The sequence below is a fragment of the Natator depressus genome, chromosome 1 (genome assembly GCF_965152275.1).
Source record: "Natator depressus isolate rNatDep1 chromosome 1, rNatDep2.hap1, whole genome shotgun sequence".
NCBI lineage: Eukaryota > Metazoa > Chordata > Testudines > Cheloniidae > Natator > Natator depressus.
This window is the reverse complement of record NC_134234.1, coordinates 120,957,159-120,982,190: the sequence shown is the minus strand read 5'-3', so window position 1 is coordinate 120,982,190 and position 25,032 is coordinate 120,957,159. Positions and strand designations below refer to the sequence as shown.

Sequence of the window (25,032 nt, the reverse complement as noted above, 5' to 3'; positions counted from 1 at the left end):
AATGATCATTTGTCCAAAATAGCTTTCAGAGGGAAATGTGGAAATCTTTAACAATTGAAAAGAATTACAATAACAAAACAATAATAATAAATTAATAAAAATCAACTCATACTCCTTTTATATTTTTCTTTTGAGTATTTATACAAAATCCCAAGGGGTTTGGGAACAAAGTCAATTAATGTAAAAGCTCCTTAATTTTGAGTGCAGCAGGAATTATTATTGGGCTGATGGAAGTCAAGATGTGCTTTTTCAGAAATATGATGACAGTAAGAGAAGTGTGAGAAAACGGGCTGTGGTGTCTCGGGGAACCAAAAACAGCTCCTTTTGAAAGTCTTGTATGTTTCAGTATTCAATAGTGCTGGTAAATAGAGTGCTGACATGCAGGGACTGCACGGTTAATAAACATGGTATTTTGAAGTTGAAAACAACAGAAGATAGAGACATTAGAGATTAAAAAGATGTATTAGATCATTGAGTCCACCTTTCTGCAAATGAAATCCACGTCTTGTGGTAACAACCATTTTCCGATTAAGTAAAATGTAGTTACTGTGAGTGTTTTTGAGATCAATGTGCAATTACCGTGTCATCACCGTATCATATTAGAGAATTATGTACTCCTAACTTTTTATAATCAAGTATTATGTGCTGGAAAAGGGTCTGCTTGAAATTCTCAGCTGTTCTAGCCCTCTCTTCCCCCACACCCCAACACAATTTCAGATTTCTACATGCAAATGCCTTTGACATCATAAACGAATCTTGCAGCATTTTTATCTCCCACATTTTTTATCATGCATTTTATCCAGTCTTCTGATAGCAAAAATCTACATTGAACAAGTGATGATTTCAGGTGAAATATTTGCAATAACAGAACATTCAGGCTTGGATCTTGCAATCACTTACACTTGTGCTTAACTTTCCTCCACTGAGTAGTTCCATTGAAATCAATGGGACTACTCCTCATGCTAAAATTAAACACATGAGTAAGTCTTTGCGAGGTCAGGGCCCCAACCTATATGTCCATGCAATTCCAGAGTAATGAAAATGTCACTTCTGATGTTTAGTGTGATGCTTACAGATGAAGAGTACTACTGATTAAAAAAGGTGAGGAAACAAACAAACAAAAACTGTCTTAGTCGCAGGAAAGAATCCATTAATTTGACATGTCTGTGCAATTTGTTTTAATGTATCTATTTAAGTTAAATTGGTTAATTATCTTTCAAGGATAATAATCTCAAGGTGTCTAATTTTTCAAATGTATGCCGAAGCAAGCTGTTTCATGAAGCTATTTAAAAGGATTGAGGATTTACTTCAGTCAATAAAAGAAACTTTAAGAAATTGTTCTTAAATTAACTGGCCAATTTTATTTTTGGGAGGTGGATGTCAATGAGCCAGCCTTTGCATTTGCCCTTCATTGCTGTAGCGTGCTGAGGCGCCGACTTTCAAATGTGCCGGGTGTGCTCCGCCCCAGGTCCTGCCCCCCCACCCCTTCCCCCAAGACTCCCCCCCCACCCTGCCTCTTCCCACCCCGTTCTGCATGCCCTGCATTTGCTCCTTCCCCGCCCCCACAGCACCTCCTGCAAGCTGTGGAACAACTGATCGCTGAGGGCAGGAGGTGCTGTGGAGGGGGAGGGAGACGCATTGATTGGTGGGGCCGCCGGCAGGCGGGAGGTGCTGTGGGGAGGTGGAGGAGCTGATGGGGGGATGCTGGTGGGTGCTCAGCACCCACCATTATTTTTACCTGGGTGCTCCAGGGCTGGAGTCAGTGCCTGTGGTAGTGTGTACGTACCATGGAGGGTGTTTTGCCTCCAGTTCAGGTACTTCAGGCTCATGCTTGTTCAAGAGTTTGAGGCCAGTTGTTAAGTCTTCATTAGATTTGTCCTTTTAGCCTGAGCTGCCATTTTACCTATCAAATCCTCTAACTACAGCTTTCACTCTGATGTCCCATCTGGCTCTATTGCTTCCCTCTTCCTCTTCCTAACCTCATTTAACCTACAGCCCTGGATCAACCATGCTGGTGGCTCCTGGGACCTTTGCTAAGCACTGCTCCCACTTGGATCTCTCATTCAATATGTTCTCCTTTCTGATCACCACCTTATTTCCTTCAGTATCGGTCACGTGCCCCCTGGCTGCACAACTGGGTCTTTTAGAACTCCAATTTATCAACCTTTTTTGACTATTTTTTTTGCAACTCTCAGCACCCTTCTTTCCTTTCTTCTTCATGCCAGCACAGGTGACACCTTCATCATCTCTCTCTCCATCTCCACCCTTAACTCCTTCCTTCCTCTCTCTTGCTGCTCTACCCACATCCCCAGTTCTGGGTCAGACCTCTCACCCGCTTCCTGCGTTGCTTAGTGTTTCTGGAGAAAATCCAGTGACCACACAGTTTTCCTCTGTTCTCTCCTCTATTGAGGGGGAGAAAGAAAGGGAGGCAGAGCACAGAGTTTCTTGCCCAGCAGCTCTTCAGTGTTAAAATCAGCTCATGTGATACCTACGTGTCTGTCTCCCTGACATGGAGGACTGTGAATGTGTTGGCATCAACTTCCGTTGATACTCCCTCCCATGTTGATAGGAATGAGGAACTGATGTTAGTGTTGGTTCCTCTGTTGGTACCCATGGGCTATTTTTGTTGCCGTCTTGTTGGTGGACCCTAGCATGGCAACTTTCCTTATTACTCCTCTTCAGAGTTTGGCACCAGAGCCTCTTCTGGGAAAGGCTAAACCTTGATTCCTGAAACCTTGGTCTCAGTTTTGCTACCACTGGTAATGGAGCTCAGAATCCATGCCAGAGATCTCCACCAAAGTCTCGGTAGTTTTGTCAATTCTCTTTCAGGACAAAAGAGATGTAGAAAGGACTTGAAGGCTGGGGACCCGATCCTCAGCTGGCATCAGTCAGTTAGCCTCATTGACTTCAGTGAAGTTACACTGACTTACAGGAACTGAGGATCTGACTCCTGACATTAAGAAGAGCCAGGTTTTTTCCTTCTAGTAACAAAATGGGAACCCTGTGCTGACCCAGTTCATTTAACTTACACTTTCTCCTAATATCCTGCACAGAAACCGTCTCCTTTCTGAGCTTTGCATTCTTAAATAACCCGTCATCCACAAGTTGGCATAAGAAACAGACCTCATTATGCATTTCTGGTTCTATTGCAACTCGTTCCATTTTCCCCTTTCTCCATCTACCCATATTCCTCCAAAGTCATGATGATTGTGGTAAAAGGTGGTCACCATCGAAAGGTCAGGATATGCTGTCAGTAGCATCTACAGTTATATTCTACAGGATTTAAAAAAAATTAGGGATATAAAATGCTCCAGCTCATAAACCAACCACTAACTGAAAGGGTTAGGAGGAAATTTCCATTATGGGCAATTTCATAATTTTGTACTTCTGGGCTTCTTATATATTTCTCTGAAGTATCTGGTATCTTCTACTTTCAGAAGCAGTGTACTGGACTTCGTTAAATTGAACAGAGGTCTGATCTGATATGTTTCTTATGTTCTTAAGAGTTGTGCGTCGTCTCACTGATTCAACAGTTATCACACATACTTTGGTTGTAATATGTAGTGCTGTTGAAATTTAAATGTACTGTAAACATATGACTCTGCTTTGAAGATACTCTACTAATATACATGAATATGTTAAAAGCATAGTCATTTTAGTTCTTCTAGTTGCACTGGGCCTATAGAAATGATTTCTGTACCAGAATTCTGCTCTCATATATTCAGGCACATCTCCTATTGGAGTCAAGTTGCAAGCAGATGTCTGAAGTCAGCGTTTAGCCTTCAGTTACATGACATCACAAAAAATAAATGATGTAAAGTCTAGAGGCCAGGTTCGCTGATTGATATACTCTGACTGCTTTGCACTGCTTCAGTGATGTGAAGCAGCCATAAATTCATCTTATTAAGTGGTTTCAGACTAGCAGCCGTGTTAGTCTATATTCGCAAAAAGAAAAGGAGTACTTGTGGTACCTTAGTCTGTAAGGTGCCACTAGAACTCCTTTTCTTATTAAGTGGTGAATCTAGCCCGGTGTGTTGGAACTACTGTCCAGGCTGCCACTGGTGGATGGCACTACAGTCACGACAAGTTCCTTTCCAGGTGCCTCTGCTGAGCACCAGTTGTCACCTCTGGCCATAAGAAGAGGCATCTCAATAGCATGAATGGCAGATTAGGCTACCTTCACAGGAAAAGGGCTAAAGACTTGCTGTTTTTGTACATAAAGCTGAAATTCTCCTTTACATATCTCAACTTGGGAGGCAGAAGAGGAGGCCTACAGCTGTGGGCTTATTAGGCCCCAAAGGCCAAATCTGAATTAATCAGAAAGAAGACATAGACGGAATTGTACTAGGCATGTCTCTTCACTTTGAGATGTCATTCAGACCTGAGTCTGAAACGCTCAGGGCATTTTGGGGCTGGGAATATAAAAGAGAAAGACAGAAAGAAACCTGATTACAAGCCATTTTTTCACATAGCACTTTGGGCCCTTTTTTCCTGCTTTGGATGTAATGGCTGGCCAAACCTCCCTTTGGCTATCCTGGTAATTACATAATCTGTTTTTAAGGCAAGTCAGAAATTGGCCATTTTCGAGTAGAAATCCTACATTTCTGAAGGGACCATTCTGATCTGTCATGTCAGTTGCGTACCTATTGGAACAGAAACCAAGACAGTCAGAATGATTTATTTAGAAGTTTGTTGTTAATCCATTCTGTTATGGCCTGGGAATTGTAGAAGCCTTCAGAAATCTGGTGTGCGTACAGGGTGCAGAGTACTAATGGGATTTGATTCCCAGGTGGGCCCTTTAGATGCTACTGCAATACAAAGAATTAATAGTAACTTAAAAAGTTTTAAATGAAATCCAAAATGATGATTTAGTTTAACACAGTTTATTCTGGGTGTATTAAATATTCTCTTAAGCATTTGTTATAAATGTGGATGTATTCAGAGATTATACAGTTTGTTTTCATTCATAAAAGATACAATGTGAACCCCTGGAATAAATATACACTCTCTGCTGGTTATTTAACCAATACTAGCTAATATTTATGTGTTTTACTTGCTGGTTTAAAGCATCATCCACATAACCCTGGTCCAATGTAGCCCAAACTTGAACATGATGCAATAGCCATTTATTTGATAAAGCTCTGGAGGAGGGTTGAGAGTTTGCTTGTGGAAAGAGAAATAAGTGGGGTCCAAAAGGCTTTTCCATTGCTTTCATTTATTGGCTGGCTGAGAGTTATTTTTTTTTCCTGCCTATGATTGTTTGTATAATCTGTGTGATCATCACTATATGATTGGAAGTCTAGTCAGTTGCATAAATGTGTTAGGGCACCTGGAACTTTTTGTGTAGGCACTCTTTATTCCTTACATCTATAAATAAATATATGCTATATACTGGAGTTACCAGATTCATTTAAATGTGTGAAATATTTGTAACAGTACCTGAAGGCTTTAGAAACACTCCTAGGTTTTCTTGAAACAGGGATCATGGACTCTTTGCGTGAAGCTGAACCCAGTACCTGGGCTTATTTTTGGTTTTTCCAACAAAATTTTCACGACTGTTGTGACTGAGACTGTTATTTCCTGTTTCTGATATGGTAGTAACTGTGTAAGGCTCCCATTGTGCGAACAGGAGTTGAAGATAATCCGTATCCTGAGGACCACCTAGTTAAAACAAGATGCAACACGTGGGAGTGACAGTCAGAAGGAATGGTGTTGGAGGAACGGGGGAAACAGGAATAAACGTATTATCTACATAGGCCATATAAATAAATTAATATTAGGGCTGTCAAGCGATTTAAAAAAATTAATCGTGATTAATTGCATGATTAAGCACACTGTTAAACAATAATAGAATACCATTTATTTAAATATTTATGGCTGTTTTCTACATTTTCAAATATATTGATTTCAATTACAACACAGAATACAAAGTGTACAGTGCTCACTTTATATTTATATTTGATTACCATTATTTGCACTGAAAAACCCAAAATAGTATTTTTGAATTCACCTAATACAAGTACTGTAGTGCAATCTCTTTATCATGAAAGTTGAACTTACAAATGTAGAATTATGTACAAAAAAACTGCATTCAAAAATAAAACAATGAAAAATTTTAGAACCTGCAAGTCCACTCAGTCTTACTTCTTGTCCAGCCAATTGCTCAGACAAACACGTTTGTTTACATTTGCAGGAGATAATGCTGCCTGCTACTTGTTTACAATATCACCTGAAAGTGAAAACAGGCAATTGTCATGGCACTGTTGTAGCTGGCATGGCAAGATATTTGTGTCAGATGCGCTGATGATTCATATGTTCCTTCATGCTTCAACCACCCTTCCAGAGAACATGCGTCCATGCTGATGACGGGTTCTAATCAATAACAATCCAAAGCAGTATGGACCGACGCATGTTCATTTTAATGATCTGAGTCAGATGCCACCAGCAGAAGGTTGATTTTCTTTTTTGGTACTTTGGGTTCTGTAGTTTCCGCATTGGAGTGTTGCTCTTTTAAGATTTCTGAAGGCATGCTCAACACCTCATCCCTCTCAAATTTTGGAAGGCACTTTAGATTCTTAAAACTTGGGTCGAGTGCTGTAGCTATCTTTAGAAAGCTCACATTGGTACCTTCTTTGTGTTTTGTGATATCTGTAGTGAAAGTGTTCTTAAAACGACAACATATTCTGGATCATCATCCAAGACTGCTATAACATGAAATATATGGCAGAATGCGGGTAAAACAGAGCAGGGGACATACAATTCTCCCCCAAAGAGTTCAGTCACAAATGTAATTTATGCATTATTTATTTAATGAGTGTCATCAGCACGGAAGCATGTCCTCTGGAATGGTGGCCAAAGCATGAATGTTGGGCATTCATGAATGGGCATATGAATGTTTAGCGTATCGGGCACATAAATACCCTGCAATGCTGGCTACAAAAGTGCTATGCAAATGTCTGTTCTCACTTTCTGATGACACTGTAAATAAGAAGCCAGCAGCACTATCTCCTGTAAATGTAAACAAAGTTGTTTGTCTTAGCGATTGGCTGAACAAGAAGTAGGACTGAGTGGGACTTGTTGGCTCTGAAGTTCTACATTGTTTTGTTTTTGAGTGGAGTTATGTAACAAAGTCTACATTTGTAAGTTGCACTTTCATGACAAAGAGAGTGCACTACAGTACTTGTACAAGGTGAATTGAAAACTACTATTTCTTTTGTTTATCATTTTTACAGTGCAAATATTTGTAATGAAAATAATATACACTTTGATTTCAATTACAACACAATACAATATATATGAAAATATAGAAAAACATCCAAAATATTTAATAGGTATTGTTTAACAGTGTGATTAAAACTGTGATTAATCGTGATTGATGTTTTTAATCGTGATAAATTTTTTTGAGTTAATCGCGTGAGTTACCTGCGATTAGTCGACAGCCCTAATTAATATCAGAAGTTCCTATTGCCCATCTACCCTGTTATAAGTTGCCAGTTTCCCATTGGCATCACAGTATATCTTGAAGAGGTATTTGAAGAAGTGCAGGAAAGTGACTTTATGGATTAATTCAGGGAGAGCCCATGTCATTTTGGGTTCATTTGAATTACAGCTGAGCAAACAGCAGACAATTTGATGAATTTAGTACCTTTATTTGTTAATGAAATTTTATAAATTTCTTTGTTGTTTGAAATCTTCAGTGAATGATTTATTTGAACATATTTCATTATTGCTTGTGCATTGTTTATCAGAACTATTGTTCTGATATTTTATTCTGCTTATAATTTATTGTTCACAATAGATCACGTTATTGCTTCTGTTCCCTGACTTGCTGAGGAAAACCCATAATGACCTTTTAAAGACATAAACATAGCCACACTTCCAGAGAATACTTCCAGAGAATCCATTTTCTGATGAGACATTTTTGCAAATAAAATGTCACTAGTGTGAATGTTTGTGCATAGTGAATAAGAGGGGCTACAAATACTCTCAAAGTGAATTTAGGGCTTTTATTCAAATGAATATTTACAAATTCTTTTTTTCCACTGTCAAGGTTTAGTTTGAACCCAAAATTCAAAGCTAAATTCAGAGCAGTTTTGAACCTACAAGGATCAAAACTAAAACATTATTTTACATGAATGCCTGAGAAATGGTAGAAAATGGCTGAGTTTTGCACACTGCTACTGTTTTCCTAATTGTTGTCAATGTGGTTGTTTTGAGGTCTTCTTAGTTAGGCCTCCAAGGCCAATTATGGAAAGATGCCAGTGACATCTGAGCTTCAATCTGCTTTGGGGTATGACAGCTATTTCATCATGTAAACCTTTTTTTTAAGTGTAGGAAGCTTTTAATGTTGACAACATTTTTTTACATTATAAGGTCAAAGAGTTACTCCAACCAGGCAATCAAACTTCTAAAAGAAATAAACTGTATGCAGGCAATTACAGCTGATAAATAAGCCATTTCTTGGATTTACATTAGCCAATTTAGATGAATAGATTCCAAGGCCAGAAGGGACCATTGTGATCATCTACTCTGGCCTCCTGTCTAACAGAGGCCATAGAACTTCCCCAAAATAATTCCTAGAGCATGTCTTCTAGAAAAACATCCAATCTTGATTTAAAAATTGCTGGTGATGGAGAATCCACCATGAACCTTAGTAAATTGGTCCAGTGATTTAATTACCTTCACTATTAAAAATTTACATCTTATTTTCAGTCTGAATTTATCTAGCTTCAGCTTCCAGCCAGTGGACCTTATTATACCTTTGTCTGCTAGACTGAAGACCCCATTACCAAATCTTTGTTCCCCTCGTGTAGATACTTATAAACTCTGATCAAGTCATTTTCTTTTTGTTAAGTGAAATAGATTAAGTTCATTGAGTCTATCACTATATGGAATGTTTTTTTAATCCTTTGATCATTCTGGTGGCTCTTCTCTCAACCCTCTCCAATTTATCAGCTTTCTGATAATTGTGGGCACTAGAACTGGACACCATATTCCAGCAGCTGTTGCAATAGTGCCAAAACCAGAGGTAAAATAAACTCTCTCCTTCTACTCAAGAGTCCCCTGTTTATGCATCCAAGGATGAATTAGACATTTTGGCCACAAGGTTGCACTTGCAGCTGTTGAGTATCCACATGGCACCCAAATCTTTTTCAGAGTCACAGCTTCTCCGGATAGAGTCCCCCCATCCTCTATGTATGGCCTACATTCTTTGTTCCTAGATGTATATTATTTGCTTGCGCCGAGGTTACTAAGCAATCCAGATCTCTCTGTTTCAGTGACCTGACCTGTCTTCTTCATTATTTATCACTCCCCCAGTCTTTGTGTCATCTTCAAACTTTATCAGTGATTATTTTATATTTTCTTACAGGTCATTGATAAAAATGTTAAATAGCGTAAGACCAAGAAATGACCCCTGTGGGACTCCACAAGAAACATACCCATTCAATGATGTTTCCCTGTTTATAATTATATTTGGAGACCTATTGGTTAGTCAGTTTTTAATCCATTTAATGTGTGCTATGTTAATTTTGTTTCAATCTAGTTTTTTTTAATCAGTGTCTGTTTTGTGGTACCAAGTCAAATAGTACTTACAGAAGTCTAAGTATCTTACATCAACACTATTACCTTTATCAGCCAAACTTGACGTAATCTCATAAAAAATCAAGTTAGTTTGACAGGATCTATTTTCCATAAACTCATGTTGATTGGTATTTATTATTTATTTATTATTTAAGGAGAGTGATCACTTTAGATAAGCTATTACCAGCAGGAGAGTGGGGTGGGGGGAGGTATTTTTTCATGCTTTGTGTGTATAAAAAGATCTTCTACACTTTCCACAGTATGCATCCGATGAAGTGAGCTGTAGCTCATGAAAGCTTATGCTCAAATAAATTGGTTAGTCTCTAAGGTGCCACAAGTACTCCTTTTATTATTTAATTTGTTATTAATTGAGTCCCATATCAGCTGCTCCACTATCTTGCCTGGGATTGATGTCAGACTGATAGGCCTATAACTATCTGGCATCCTGTTTAAATATTGGAACATCATTAGTTTTCTTCCAGTATTCTGGAACTTCTCCAGTTTTCCAAAACTTATTGAGAATCAACATTAATGTCCAGTGTGCTCTGCAGCCAGATTTTTAAAAACTCTTGGATGCAAATTATCTGGAACTGCTGATTTAAAAAAAAGTCTAACTTTAATAACTGCTCTTTAACATCCTCCCAGGATACTAGTGGAATGGAAAGAGTGTTATTGTATGATATGACTACATCTATTTCTGCTTAAATACAAAACAAAAATATTTATTGAACACTTCTGCCTTTTATACATTAGTATTGGTAATTCTACCATTTCTATCTAGTAATGGATCAATACCATTGTTAGGATTATTTTTGTTCCTTTTATACTTAAGAAACGCCTTCTTATTGTCCTTAACTCTGCTGGCCATAGATTTCTCTTTGTTTCCCTTTGCTTCCTTTATCAGTATTCTACAATTCATAGCTTCTGATTCATATTCATTACTAATAACTTCCCCTTTCTTCCATTTTTTATAGCTTTCTTCACTTCCTCTCCAAACGAGGTTGATTTTTTTTAACCACTATGACCTTCTTCTTTGATTGTGAGTTTCTGGGCATCTAGTAAAATGTTCTTAAGCAATTCCCAATTATCATTCACATTTTTCTGATTAAAGTCTTCCTTCCAGCTGATATGGCTCTTTTTTTTTTCCGCGTTGTGAAATTGGCGCTTGTAAATCACCAAGTACATATATCAGTAGTTTGGATTTTATTTTGTTTGTACATTATAAATGAGATCAAGTCACAATCACTTGTACCTAAGCTACCATTACTTTTTAGTTCTGTGATCAGTTCCTCTTTATCTGTCAAGATGGTATCTAATATAGAATTCCCTCTGTGTTGGATGCAACATTTTTTGCATTAGGAAATTGTCATCTATTATATTGAGACATCCCAAGATGTTTTATTTCTGGCAGCATGAGCCCTCCAGTATGTGTCATTCAAATTGAAGTCCCCCATGTCCACAAAGCTTATTTTCCAACACATTATAGATAGGTGTTTAGGATGGTGCTCATCCTTTTCCCTAGTGTGATTTGATACTCTGTAGCAGACACCAACTAACACCCCATCTTGTGCTTTACCTGTTAGGACATTGATCCATAAACATTCAGGATAATTTTTTCTGAGTTATCCGTGACACAGAAATAGGAAATGCCATTTTTGACATAGAGTGCCACACCCCTTCCCCTTTTGCTTACTGAATCCTTCCTAAATAGGTTATAACCATTGATTTTAACAATCCAATCACGCAAACCATCCCACAAGGTTTCAGTTATACCAACTAGATTGAATTTATGCTCATAAATGAGCAATTCCAGTTCCTCTTGTTTGTTACCTACGTTCCTAACATTGGTGTATAGGCAATTCAAGAATTTCTTTTCTTCATGTCCTTTGGTTCCTTGATTAATTTTATTAACATCTCGATTTTGTGCTAAATCTGTGCTCATATCTTCCCTTTTTTTTACACCTCCACTTTTGTTATTAGTTTAATGCCCTCCTGAGTACTCTAGTCAGCCTGTCCCTGAGGAAATTTGTTCCTCTTCTACAGAGGTGAAGTCCATCCAAATTATACAGCCATCTCTCCTCACAGAAAATGGACCAATGCTCCACACAACTAAAACTCTCCTCCACTTACCTACCAAGACATTCACTTCTAGAATCTTCTGCCTTCTGTCATGGGATAGATTGCTTGGACATTCTTCAGCACACTTCTGAGTTCCCTGAAGTCATCTATTATCTGTAATATACCTTGTGACCCAGTGTCGTAAGCGGCAGTCTGAACCATCTCCAATGGATCCTTGCCCATCAACTTTAGAAGCCTATGCAGTCTGAGTGATGTCTTGTGCCTTGGATCCAGGAAGACAGCACACTGTCCTGTTGTCTGCCTGTCCCTTGCAGACTGTTCTCTCAATTATTTGTAGTATTGAATCCCCAAAAAGGATTGTCTGTCTTCCTCAGGTGGTTGGAGGTCTCTTTGTGGGCAAGCTTGGTTTTCTTACAGGTTGGGCCAAGCTGCCATCCACAAATTGTGTCCTGTACAGCTCTCCATTCCCTTGGACTAGCTGGGTCTTGAAAGATATCTTCCAGAGTTTCCATTTTCAGGACCTGGTATTGATTGGATACTTCTAGCTGTACGGAATTCCTCCTGGTCCTCTCCTCTCTGGTGGCCACAGCCTGCCCTTGTGTCTCCAGCTGTGTAGAATGCTGTCCTCTTGCCTCTGCTAGTTATGAACTGCTAAACCTCCTTTCTGACTTCCTCTGTGTCAGACTCCTTGTTGGCCAACTTGGGGATTTGCTGTTGGTCCCAGGCAAAGCATACGGCCATTGCCCCACCTGGGCACTAATTTCCCACACGACAACATTTTATTGCTAGAACTGTTTTATCCCTTGTTCCCTGATGTTACCAATGCCCATCTAGAGCACTCCTGGGATAATGGGTTTGAGTGGTGATGCTAACATTCTGAGTGGTATATGGGAATAGAAGTCTGGAATAATAGCCAGTCAAACTGATTTCAGTTACTAGACAGCAAGTCATTCACCCCCAGCTTTCACCTCACGTAGGTGTGCAAGGGATCAAATGCACTGGAATCAATGAGGCTTTTCTGAGGGAGAGCAGCATAAGGGAAACCAGCACAGGACATCACACAATGCAAAAGAGAACATGGTGGGTGTGGGGAGGGGTTAAGAGGAACTGAGGGGGCAGAACTGGTGCCTGTGTAAATCTACCTGTGAAAATCCCCTCATTGGTGTGGGGAAGGTGTGCCTCGATGGCTTACTGCACAGAAGGTTGTGGAGTGGTTCCCAGTGCTGCTCCATGGCCTGGGGAGGGGAGTATAGAGTCTTCAAACCTTGATGGACTTACCTAGCAGTACAGCCTATTAACTCGGGGGGGTGTGGCAAAGAGGATTTAGCCCCAAATTTCTGTCATGTTTGAATCGTAAGCATGGAAATTAGTGATGGAAAAGTATTGTTAGGTCTGCTATGATTTTGTACCCACTTTGCACAAATATAAATAACTGCACTGTGCAAGGCAGTGGAAAATCAGGCCCAGATCAGCACCTCAGTTGTGGGGGTATGCCTGTCATTTATTTTGGGTCCTCAAAACCTGGTGGTCTTATTCAATTCTCTGCTATGGCTGGATATTCAGGTAGAAGTGGTTTCCAGGAGAACTTTTCGTCATTTGCTCTTTGGCAAGAGGGCTGTGAACTCCCAGTGAACTGTTTCTGATACAGAGCTCGCCACAGCTGGTCACTGCCAGGCTGGATTATTATAACACCTTCTATGCTTTAAGACCATCTGGAGATGGCAGCTAGTGCAGAAGGCAGCTGTCTATTTACTGAGTTGTATTTCCCACAGGTTGCACAGTACACCTATGGTCTGTTGCCTGCACTAGCTATCATTTGATTTCCTCTGGTGTTTAAAATGAGTGTGACATTGGTGATACACTCTATTGACTATTTATATTCTTGTAGCACCTATGCTTACCCAGTTGTGAACCAGGACCCCATTGTGCTAGACCAAAAAAATGGTCCCTGACATACCTAGATTGTAAGTTCTTTGTAAGACAAGAGACAACAGATGGATACAGACAAGCAGACTGGGAATACATGGAAATGAGACTAAATTGGTCAACATGCTGAGTGAGGCCACTGCTCTCTCTCCAGCAGCCACAGCATAGAAACAGCTCTTTACCCATAAGCGCCTTACCTGGTGATTGCCTAGTTGCTATTGAATCTCTGTAGAATAAGATTGGGAATTACCCTGACTGGGCAATCTAGGTAGATGTATGAGTGTTAGCTCTGCTAGTGCACTAAAATATTAGTGTGGCTGTGGTGGCCTGGGCAGTGGCCTGACTACGTACCTAGGATCTAGATGGGGATATATTTGGGTGGCTAGCCTGAGCTGCCACCATGGCCATACTGCTATTTTTAGCATGCTAAATTGAGCAGAACCAGTATGTGTACATCTACCTGAGCTGGGAATTACACCTCCCAGTTACAGTGCAGAGAAAATGTTCCTGTTAGGCTTCTTGGTGGTTGGCCCTTGACATTTTCCAGACACATGGACCCACAACCCTGAATTGGCCATTTTGCAATTCCCTGCTGCCTGCTACCTCTCCTCCTCCTCCAGCTATTAAGTATTATTATGAACTCATGTTGTATTTTCTCTTACTTTATCCCTTTCTCATTCCTGAGGAGATGGCACATGTTCGTAGTACTGCAGACACCAGAGAGAAAGAGAATAGACTTGTCAAGGTGGAAGATGAACAGTGCAGGGACTAGGGATTTTGCAGGTAGGTCAATGTTTAGAGATGTAAAAGGAGATGTGACAGGTTTTAGTTGTAGCCTGGTTGTGGTGGGGAAGGAGGAGAGGAAGTAGCTGAAGATGACCCTAAGGGTTAGAGGATTGCATAACTGGAGGCATGGAGGTGCTGCCAAGAGCAGTTGAGAAAAAAGCTAGTGAGGGGACCTGTAAGGAAATATTAGATTTTAATCTTGGGCTATGTTATTTCTGAGATCGCGTGAGGGTGAGATTCTCAGTTGGTGTTAGTGTAGCATAGTGTAGTGTTGATTTAGGTGAGTGTAGATGTAAAAGAGGAGAGAGCCCAGGATCAAATATAGGGAATTCCTGTGTAAGCAGGGAAGTGAGGTAGAGGAGGATCGGCTGAAAGGGACACAGAAGGGAGTGTTAGAGAGGTAGGAGGAGAACCAGGAGAGGATGGACCTTGAAAGTTGAGTGAGGACCGAATAGCTAGAAAGAGAGAGTGATCAACAGTGTGAAAGGATGAGCATAGACCCTGGCATTTGTCTAGGAAGAGGCTGCAGGAGACTCTGAGAGCAGCTGCAGAGCAGTGAAGTGGGCAGAAACCATACTGATGTGGATCCAGGAGTGAATTAGTGGAAAGCGAGCTAATGCAACAATTGTAAACAGCCTTCTCAATGGGTCAGATCCTCAGCCAGCGTAAAATGGCATAACTCCCTTCAAACTGGAATAGGCAGGAGAGCAAGAGGCCAGCACCATTAGAAGTGAGTACCTCCTGTCCTTAAAAGTAGTTTGTAGGAATTGATGGCCCTCTGTTCCTCAGTGGAGGTGTTCTGCACCTTCCCATATTGACTCCTTTCTGCTTTTCAGTGGATTCTTTTTCCAAATCCCAGCGGAAATGAAGAGCAGGTTATGAACAGCATTGGGGAACTTCACCTTTCTCAAAACCAGCAGATATGTGTGGGTGTTTAAAGAAAGATATCTTTCATATCTCCCCTTTTTAACTTGTCATGCAGTTATAAGCAGATATTCTAGCGGACAGCTCTCTTGAAAGAGACATCCGTTCCAACGTGCAATCATTGAACACTAAAATGTCACTTCCCCTGGGCCTAGTAAAATGTCAGATCTCACTGCAAATGGGTGTGCACCCTCACATTAGGTGCACTGAAAATCATTCTGTAGCTAGTAAATTTCTTAGCATAACAAAAGTTCCCAGAATAACTATCATGTTTTTAAGGATTGATGGGTATGCAATCCATGTTAAACTGAACATAGCAGTTGAAGAATAGACAGGTGCAGATGAAATTAGCCTACACATTTAAAAAAAATAGTCACTATGAACTGTGATTTTTCTGTTTTTTTTTTAACACTAGGACTCATAAGGAGCTCAAGTGATTTATTCTCTGAAATGCAGCTAAAGCGGCTGAATGAGGCACTGAAATGCTTACTGCCAGTGCCCAAGCGAGCGGTTCTCTGTTTAGCATGTACTAATGGGCTTGCATGGGCAACTTGGAATCAATTATGCAGATGGGTCAGCAGTGGCCATGTGGAACCTGATCCACAGTAGCCCATGAATCAATCAGTGACCATAGTGTGAATGGGGGCCAGTCCGTCAGAGTCAGAAGTGGGGTGGGTGGGTTCTGGTTTCATTAGTTTGATCACTATTTCTTTGCACATATCTTCTACACTCTGTATTTCTGCCAAGTGAAGTACAGCGATTTTCCTTCTGATGTACAGACCTGTTAAGATGAAGTCGTTTATGTAAACAATAATTCCCAATAGGTCCAATCTGTGGTTTGTTACTGATAGGTATCAACTAGTTCATCTTCCCAAGAGTGAAACAGGGAGAGTTACTGCTAATGTAAATAGTTACGGTAGCTCGCAGTTTAGAGAGATGTGGCAAAAGAAGCTGACTTGTCCGTGGTTTTAACGTAATTCAAAAACAGCTGGGAGAGGCTGATGGTTTCACTGGTGGTTAATGAGCTATTCCCTCTCCCTCCCCGAGTAGTATGAATAGAAAGCAGGGTCCATCTGGCGTACCATTCATAGTGTGATTGTTATTTCTGGGATGCTGTAGTATGAAATGAAGCTCTGGTGCTGTTTTTGCATGGAAGTCTTTACGTAACACACCCATACTGACAATTTGACTGAATTTGTGTGTGTGGTGAGGCATTAAATTTGTCTTTGGAGTAGGAACTGTTATGCAGTAGATAAAGCCTACTGTAGGATATGTAAGCCAGAATGAATATGCTTGCCTGCATATTGTAAATCAACGTTTTACAACTACTACTCCGCCCATTATTGTACTTTTATATAATGTGATTTTTTTCCCCCTGCTACTTTTTTAAAAAAGAAGCAGCCTCAGATATACCCGACTTTAATCTCTAGGAGTGAGTGATAGGAGCAACTTTACCTCCTCAGTCATGCCAGTGACATGTGAGCTTCAATCCTCTTTGGGATTTATTGACAGCTGTTTCATCATGTAAACCTCTTAGAGTGAAAAGCATGAACCGGATTTTAATAAATATGTCTGATAAAACGAATGGTAAATCCAAAGGAAAAGTGAAAATGGAACAGTTTCTATTGTCTGGTGAACTGTTTTTAAATGTAGAATATATAAGGTATGCTTCAATATTACAGAAAATATACAGTTTTACTCAGATGTAGAAGTCCAGAGTACTGCTAATAAGTGGTTTTTTAAAAACTCCTTAGTATACAGAAAACTTAGACTGTTCAGAATTGATTTCCATTTACTTACTGAATGTAGCATAGGTGCTTTTCAGCTCTGATCAATAAGACAAGTATTCTGTGTAAAAGTAACACAATGTGATTTATGCATTTAGAACATAGGAACATGTTCTAACAGCATCTTCATCTCATGTCTACTTGACATATAGAAAAATGCAGTCTTTGTGCCCCAGTGCAAGGTAGCTGGAGTTATAGTGAAGGATGGCATTTTCACAGTGAAATTCTTAAAATCAGCTTGTTGGGAACTATTACTTTGATCACAGGTTAAATAGCAAAACACATGCAGAAAGTTGCCTTTACAAATCTGTTCATAGTTGTATACCGGTATTGAAGAGGATTATAAATTCAGAAATATTCTTTCTAATCTGTTTAGTTAGAAAACAGACTATCCAGGATTTCGTACAGAAAGAAGTGTGGCTAGTTTTCACATTACATACATAAACACAATATAGATTACATTTTTTTTGACGCAAATAGCCAAGACTATTTCTAACTCTGAAATACTAGGACCAGTTGCTTAGCTAGTGTAAAATAGAGTAGCTCCATTGAAGTCAAGCAGAGGAAGACCATGGAGCTTCCTTCACCACCAAGGTCCACGTCACCTTCCTTACCTCTCAAAGTAAAATTGATTCAAGTTGTAACCCTCAGAAGAATCCTTTTCAAAAGTTTACTGGTCTGTGAAGATAGGGGCTGAACCTCAAGTGACAAGCAATTGAATCAACTGACTGCACACATTATTACTGTATTATAAAAATGTATCGAGTGTGGTCTTTTCTGAAAGCTAATTACACACTGGTGATTAATATCATTATGAAATGTGTGTATTAACACTACCTGAGGAAAGAGGGCTGTTTAATTATATTATGCTTTAAAGTCTGTGGCCAAACAGGGAGAAACAGGTTCCCTCCCAGACAGGAGAGAAGGCAGCTATTTACCTGTCTCCAATGAGATTAGACAAGGTGTGACCAAAACCAATGGAAGCCCCATTTTACATACAAATCAGCAAAGGAATGGGAAGCCCACAGGAAGGGAAGAATAGCATGAGGTCATTCTGCCTCTTTAAACAAAGTCATTGAACTTTGGAAGATATAAGCAAGGACAGATGCCACCTTTGACATCCATCACTAGACATCCACTAGGGAACAGAGCTCTTAGAAGTTGAGAAGGATGAGTCCTTCAAATCTCTAAAAACTGAATTTCCTAGAAATCTCTAGGAACTGAATATAGGTGACAAACCATCTTGAACAAAGCCTGTTTCTTGCTAAATTAACTGTAAGACTCTTAGATGTGTGTGTTCAATTCTATTGGCTTGTAACTCTTTTAACTTTATTCCTTTTACTTGACAACACTTACTCTATCTGCTTTTGTTAATAAGCTTGTTTTACTATTAATGTAAAGCAACTCTGCTGTGTTTAAACGGAAGGGGGTATTTTCCCCAGTTAAGTTAATAAGTTGTGATGTATTTTTGTGTCTCTAGACAGAGGAACAAATGAACCATATTATTTCTCTGAGCTGCCCAGGAGAGGGCTGGGTATGGTACAGAACATGGTTTTGGGAAAATTCAGGACTGGGAGTGTGTTGGGGTCACCTTGATAGTTGTAACAAGGCTGATGGAAGCCACTGTGGGGCTGTAGTCAGGTTTCTGGGGTTAGAGCTGCTGAACCAAGGCTAGCTGCGTAGCACAAACACGCTCAGGGTGTGACCTGCATGCTTGTTGCTGACTGTAAACATCCCAGGCTGGGAGCTACAGTAGCAAGGAATTGTGAAGCTCTCAGGGTTACAGGGAAAGAGGTGACGCAAACCCACAGTGGTCTGAATTGCACCCCAATTCCTGTGACAACCACTCCTTCATTAACAGCAGCAAGGCTCACAAGGAGCCCTATCCTTTCCCCACAGAAATTAGCATGTTTTGCCATTGACTTCAATGGAAGCAGGATCAAGCCCTATATAAATAAATGAATAACAACTAAGAATGGGATTTGCAAAAGCTCCTAAGGAATTGAGGAGCACAAGTCAGTGGGATTTGTACTTCTAACTATCTGATGCTTTAGAAAATCTCATCCTAAATTAACAGTCCTTTAGTTTTGTTACTCAGTTTAGTGCTTTTCTGTTGTTGCATAACCTGGTCTTTCAACACTTGGCAATAATACTCATTCATTTAATGTGGATAAGAACATGTTTTTTTCTCTTGCCTGTGATTTTGCGAATGCTCTCAGGGGGTGAGGGGCAGCAATTCTTGTAGATTTAGTACCTTCACTGGTCTTACTTGACTGCCTTATTAGAGATGTATCTTAAAATAATAAAAATGAAAATTTTTTGTTTGGATATGCCTTCCATTTTATTTATGGGTCTCTGTTTCTCCTAGTTACCTTTTCTTTATTTTAAACCAGTTTTTTCTATATTTCATAATCTATTCTATTTAAATGCTCAGATGCTGGTATTTTGCTATTCTCTAGGACCCCAGTCCTGCAAGTTATATATGGGAGGGGGGGCTTGGCGGGGGGGAGAATAGCCTCATGATTAGAGCACTCATGTAAGGTACGTGGGTTCAAATGTCTGAATGGGTTCTGGGATCTCCAAATTGGTCCCTTGAACTCAGGTCTCCCACATCCCAGATGAGTGCCATAACCACTGGGCTATAGTCTGTCTTGCTCTATGGGCCAATGAATATTTAATTATTGATACGAGTGGAACAGCTCCAGCAGGAGAGATTGAGAGAGACCCACCATAGAATAGCCAATGTACTCAACCGTGATGTGGGAGGCTTGGGTTTAAGTCCTTGCTCTGGCTGATTTGGGAAACCCAGAATCGGATTAGGCAGAGCAGGGATTTGACCCCAGGTCTCAGATTTGTGCAGGATGGGAAAACAATTTCCTGCCCAACTCTATTTGGCAGTCCACTGTTGTTGTTCATCTCTGGACTAGTTTGAACTGATTGTTTTATGCGCTCGATCTGTGAGGGATATGCTTTGCTGCTAAACAATGGTCTTATTTGTGCTCTGTTTTCAGAAGGCAATATGAAATACATATTATACTCCTTTCTGAGGTGGTGTTGACTTAAGATCATTGAACCTTTGATGCTTAGGAGTTTACAACCCGGTAACTGTCTAACTGATTCAACACATACTAAGGGTCCAGTCTTTTGATACAATGCCTGTTTAAAATGCTTTCAAAACACTATGAAATGCTGAATTTCTTATAGACAAACTAGGTTGTTCAGGCACTGTATCTCCTAGAAAGTTTTTCTTCTTTTTCTTTTTAAATATAAAATTATTGTATGGTATTTGTTCTTGTGAAATATATATTCCACTAAACCACTCTGTCCAAGCTATTACTGTACCTAAATGTGCCTCTTTCATTATGGGCCCAATAGAAGAGATTTTTAGTACTAATTCCGCTTCTTCTCAACATAACCCCAATCTGCAGGCTGCTGTAATGTATTGCAGTGTGAGAATCTGCTGCTCCGTTCAGTGTCTTTCTATTCTTTGTGCAGCAGGCTGGAACCTTCTGCCACATTAGTAGAATAAAATTATAAAGACGCTTGCACTGTCATACGTTTCTGCAGATCTCTTGTCACGGAATCCCTTGCTTAGTCAGCAGCAAACCTCTGACATTTTTAACTGTGGCACGTCTCACTTGGTCTCCCTGCTGCTGCATGGGCAGGTCAGCAGATGTTTCCTGGATAGGCCTTGTTTAACTAAACTACTGTGTACAGAAGTTTTGTCTTATTGTAACGCAGGTGGGGCAGGGGTAATGTCTTTTCTCATGTGTATGTACGTTGCACAGCACAACAGGGCTCTGATCTCAATTGGGGCTTCTTGGCACTACTACAGTACAATCTCCTTGTCGTGAAAGTGCAACTTACAAATGTAGATTTTTTTTTTTTGGTTACATAACTGCACTCAAAAACAAAACAGTGTAAAACTTCAGAGCCTACAGGTCCACTCAGTCCTACTTCTTGTTCAGCCAATTGCTCAGACAAACAAGTTTGCTTACATTTGCAGGAGATAATGCTGCCCACTTCTTGTTTACCATGTCACCTGAAAGTGAAAACAGGCTTTCTCGTGGCACTGTTGTAGCCGGCATCACAAGATATTTACATGCCAGATGCGCTAAAGATTCATGTTTCCCTTCAGGCTTCAACCACCCAGAGAACATGCATCTGTGCTCATGATGGGTTCTGCTTGATAACAGTCCAAAGCAGTGCGTACTGATACATGTTCATTTTCATTAACTGAGTCAGATGCCACTGGCAGAAGGTTGATTTTCTTTTTTGGTGGTTCGAGTTCTGTAGTTTCCGCATCAGAGTGTTGCTCTTTTAAGCAGGCCTTTGGAGCGGAGCCTGTGGAGCAGCTCTGGAGCAGTGGAGCTGCAGGTTTTTGCCTGGAGCTGGAGCGGAGCCGGAGCACAGCTCCACAGCCCTGCTTTTAAGACTTCTGAAAGCATGCTCCACACCTTGTCCCTCTCAGATTTTGGAAGGCACTTCAGATTCTTAAACTTTGGGTCGAGTGCTGTAGCTATCTTTAGAAATCTCACATTGGTATCTTCTTTGCGTTTTATGAAATCTGAAGTGAAAGTGTTATTAAAATGAACAACATGTGCTGGGTCATCATCCGAGACTGCTGTAACATGAAATCTATGGCAGAATGCGAGTAAAACAGAGCAGGGAACATACAATTCTCCCCCCAAGGAGTTCAGTCACAAGTTTAATTAACAAATTATTTTTTAATGCGCATCGTCAGCATGGAAGCATGTTCTCTGGAACGGTGGCTGAAGCATGAAGGGGCATAAAAATGTTTAGCATATCAGGCACATAAATACCTTGCAATGCCGGCTACAAAAGTGCCATGCAAATGCTCGTTCTCACTTTCTGGTGACATTGTAAACAAGAAGAGGGCAGCATTATCTCCTGTATATGTAAAGAAAGTTGTTTGCCTTAGCGATTGGCTGAACAAGAAGTAGGATTGAGTGGACTTGTAGACTCTGAAGTTTTACATTGTTTTGTTTTTGAGTGCAGTTATGTAACAAAAATCTACATTTGTAAGTTGCACTTTCATGACAAAGAGATTGCACTACAGTATGTGTATGAGGTGAACTGAAAATACAGTTTCTTTTATTTATCATTTTTACAATGCAAATATTTGTAATAAAAATAATATATGCTTTGATTTCAATTACAACACAACACAATATATATGAAAATGTAGAAAAATATCCAAAATATTTAATAAATTTCAACTGGTATTCTATTGTTTAACAGTGTGATTAAAACGGCGGTTAATTTTTAAAATCGCAATTAATTTTTTTGAGTTAATTGCGTGAGTTAACTTCGATTAATAGACAGCCCTAATAATAATTAATAGCCGTTGTACATGACTGGGCTTTTTCTCTCATGATTCCCCTCCATTTTCACTTAACTATCTTATTCAATAAGGTATCTTTATATTCCAGGAGGAAGCTTAAGGAAATCACTTCTCCATTTCTAATGTTTCTCTTTAGAAGACTTTATGCCTTTTCCCTGGTGTCAGAGTCTTCCTCCAGGAATCATAACTTAGTCTTTTTTATGATCCTTAGCCTGTCATGGCTGGAAGGTTGAGGTTTGCTAGGCAAATAGTTAATGCATAGCAAGCTCCGAGGCAAATCTACAGTGCAGTAGCCAGCCGCATATTAACTGGAGTAGATTAAAGTGTACTAGGTATGTTTTAGTGCATGGTAGCAGGGCCCACATGGACAACTAGTGTGCGGCAGGCTAGTGTGCTGTAGACTCACACCCCAGCGTGCCGCATACCAGTTGTTCATCTAGACAAGCCCTCATTGCAGCATTGAGTGAGTTTTTTTTTATTTGTAACTTCACTGGAATCAGAAAGCCACAGCTTGCCTGTTGCACAAGGGAGACTACTTGTGTCTGTGGAGATTGAGCAGAGTCCCCATGAAAGGTAATTTTACTGTAAATCATCAATAATTACTTGTTTGGGGGAAAGTCCCATAAAAAAGTCTGAAAAGTGCATCTGTGCTCTTACCAGAGGTTAATGATATCCCAGGCTCACTGACTGGGAAGTGTGAATCCAGGGCAAACTTAGATATGGGAGGGTTGTTCTCAATATAAATCACACTTCATGGATATATACTTGCAGAAGAATGTCAAAAAGTCTATCATTTCAAGAGCAAGATGGAACAAAAGCCAGTTTTTATGAGACTAGAGGGTAACGAAAGTGTAGTTCTGTACAAGGCTTAGGGGAACACAATGCATGTCTGTATTGATAGAATCTAGCATCTGTGCAACTGGGGGCAAAGAAATGCCTGATCGATATCATGAAATGTGATGGATAGAAACACAAAGAAATGTGATACTATGTTGCCAAGGCAAAATCATCTACCTATTGAAGACGGAATTTCCCCCCTTCAAACCCTGGACTTTTGTTTTTATTATGATTGACTTTTGGGTGTGTAGGAACTTGTTGTTACACAGGGGATTGTCTGAGATTATTCAAGAAGAGTTGTAAAAGAAAGCTGAAGTAGTGTTAGACAAAAGAGAGAAGAATTCTATCTACTTTGCGGACAAGTGAAAACTTGGAGTGCCTAACTCTAGTGAATGTGCAACAAACAAACAAAAATCTTAAAATGTTCATCAGTTGCTATAATTTGTTATCCTTCATGTTTTTTAGATCCTAGTCAATTGAGTTTATGTACTCTGATCTCTTGTTTCAAATTCATCTTCTGTTGACGCTGCATCGGGAACCTGTGTTGAATAGCTAAGTGTATTAACATAGGTTAGATAACTGCTTCCTAGACTGTGGTTTTCCCATCACTGCTTCCTGCTGAGGCCTTTAAAAGCAGAAAGAATATGCAGGAGTGCTGGAACAATTTGTGTAGTCGGGGTGCTGAGAGCCATTGAGCCAAACTGTAAACCCTGGACATGATGGAAACCACTTCAAGCCAGGGGCTGCTGCCACACCCCTAAGTCCAGCACCTATGGGAATATGCCTTGAAGCACATTGCCTAAGTTATAGTTTAATAACTCTGAAAGCCAGCATCCTTAGCAAACATGGCCTCGGATTGTTGAGTTCAGATTTTTCTAATGCTACAGTAACATAGTTGTGCATGGTGTTTTACAGTAACAAAAGAAAAGGTTACCAGCCCCAACCAACTTACAGTTTAATTGGGATACTCTATAGTGAGTGGTGACAACAGATTATAGTATTATGTGCAGGGAGGGAGAAGGAATATGGCCACAGGAAACTGTAACAACTAATGATACAATTTTTAAAAGTAAACTAAAGAAAATGTTGCAATTACAGCTAGTTTTTAAAATGATGCTTATCTTAGTTATGTTTTCATATCCCACCCCGTGAATGATACTATATGAAATGCATGGTGTTGAATTTTTGTGTTTTTTTTCTTTTGATAGGATGTGAGGGGAGAATTGGACTTTTCCTGCCAGTCTCCACCCTCTGCTTCACTTCCTACTCTAATTAAAAAAGTCATCCATCCTTTAAAACCAAGGAATCTGTTTATATTGTTGACATGTTTTCTATAAGACTGTCATCTGTGTGACTAATTTTTTTTGACTTTATACAATAATTACACTTTGAACTCAGAAATGCGTTTCTAGGTGATCTCCTAAGGGACAAAGACAGCGGGTATAAATAATGCTCTGTCCAAATCCATGAACCTGAATACACAGGGCAGCAATTCTAAACTGAAAATTATAGAAAGAAGAACAGTTTCTATTTTGGGTTCATTTTTAGGTTTATTTCATACATTATTCCTGTTTATCTCTCAGGCTTGGGCAGTTGACATGCAACAGAAATGAGATGAGTATGTAAGTCTGAAAATAAAATGAATGTTGTCAGCTCATTAGATGTCTTTGTATATTGAATAATTTAATGAAAGTTCTATTGGAATAATTCTGTCTTAGTATTTTGTAGGCTTCCTATAATATATGA

General features: G+C 39.7%; 1 protein-coding gene across 3 annotated transcripts in view; it reads left to right on the top strand.

Moving 5' to 3' along the window:
- OCA2 (OCA2 melanosomal transmembrane protein) overlaps positions 1 to 25,032 on the top strand; it is a 336,400-nt gene that overhangs the window by 55,893 nt on the left and 255,475 nt on the right. The gene's annotated exons all lie outside the window — the stretch shown is intronic.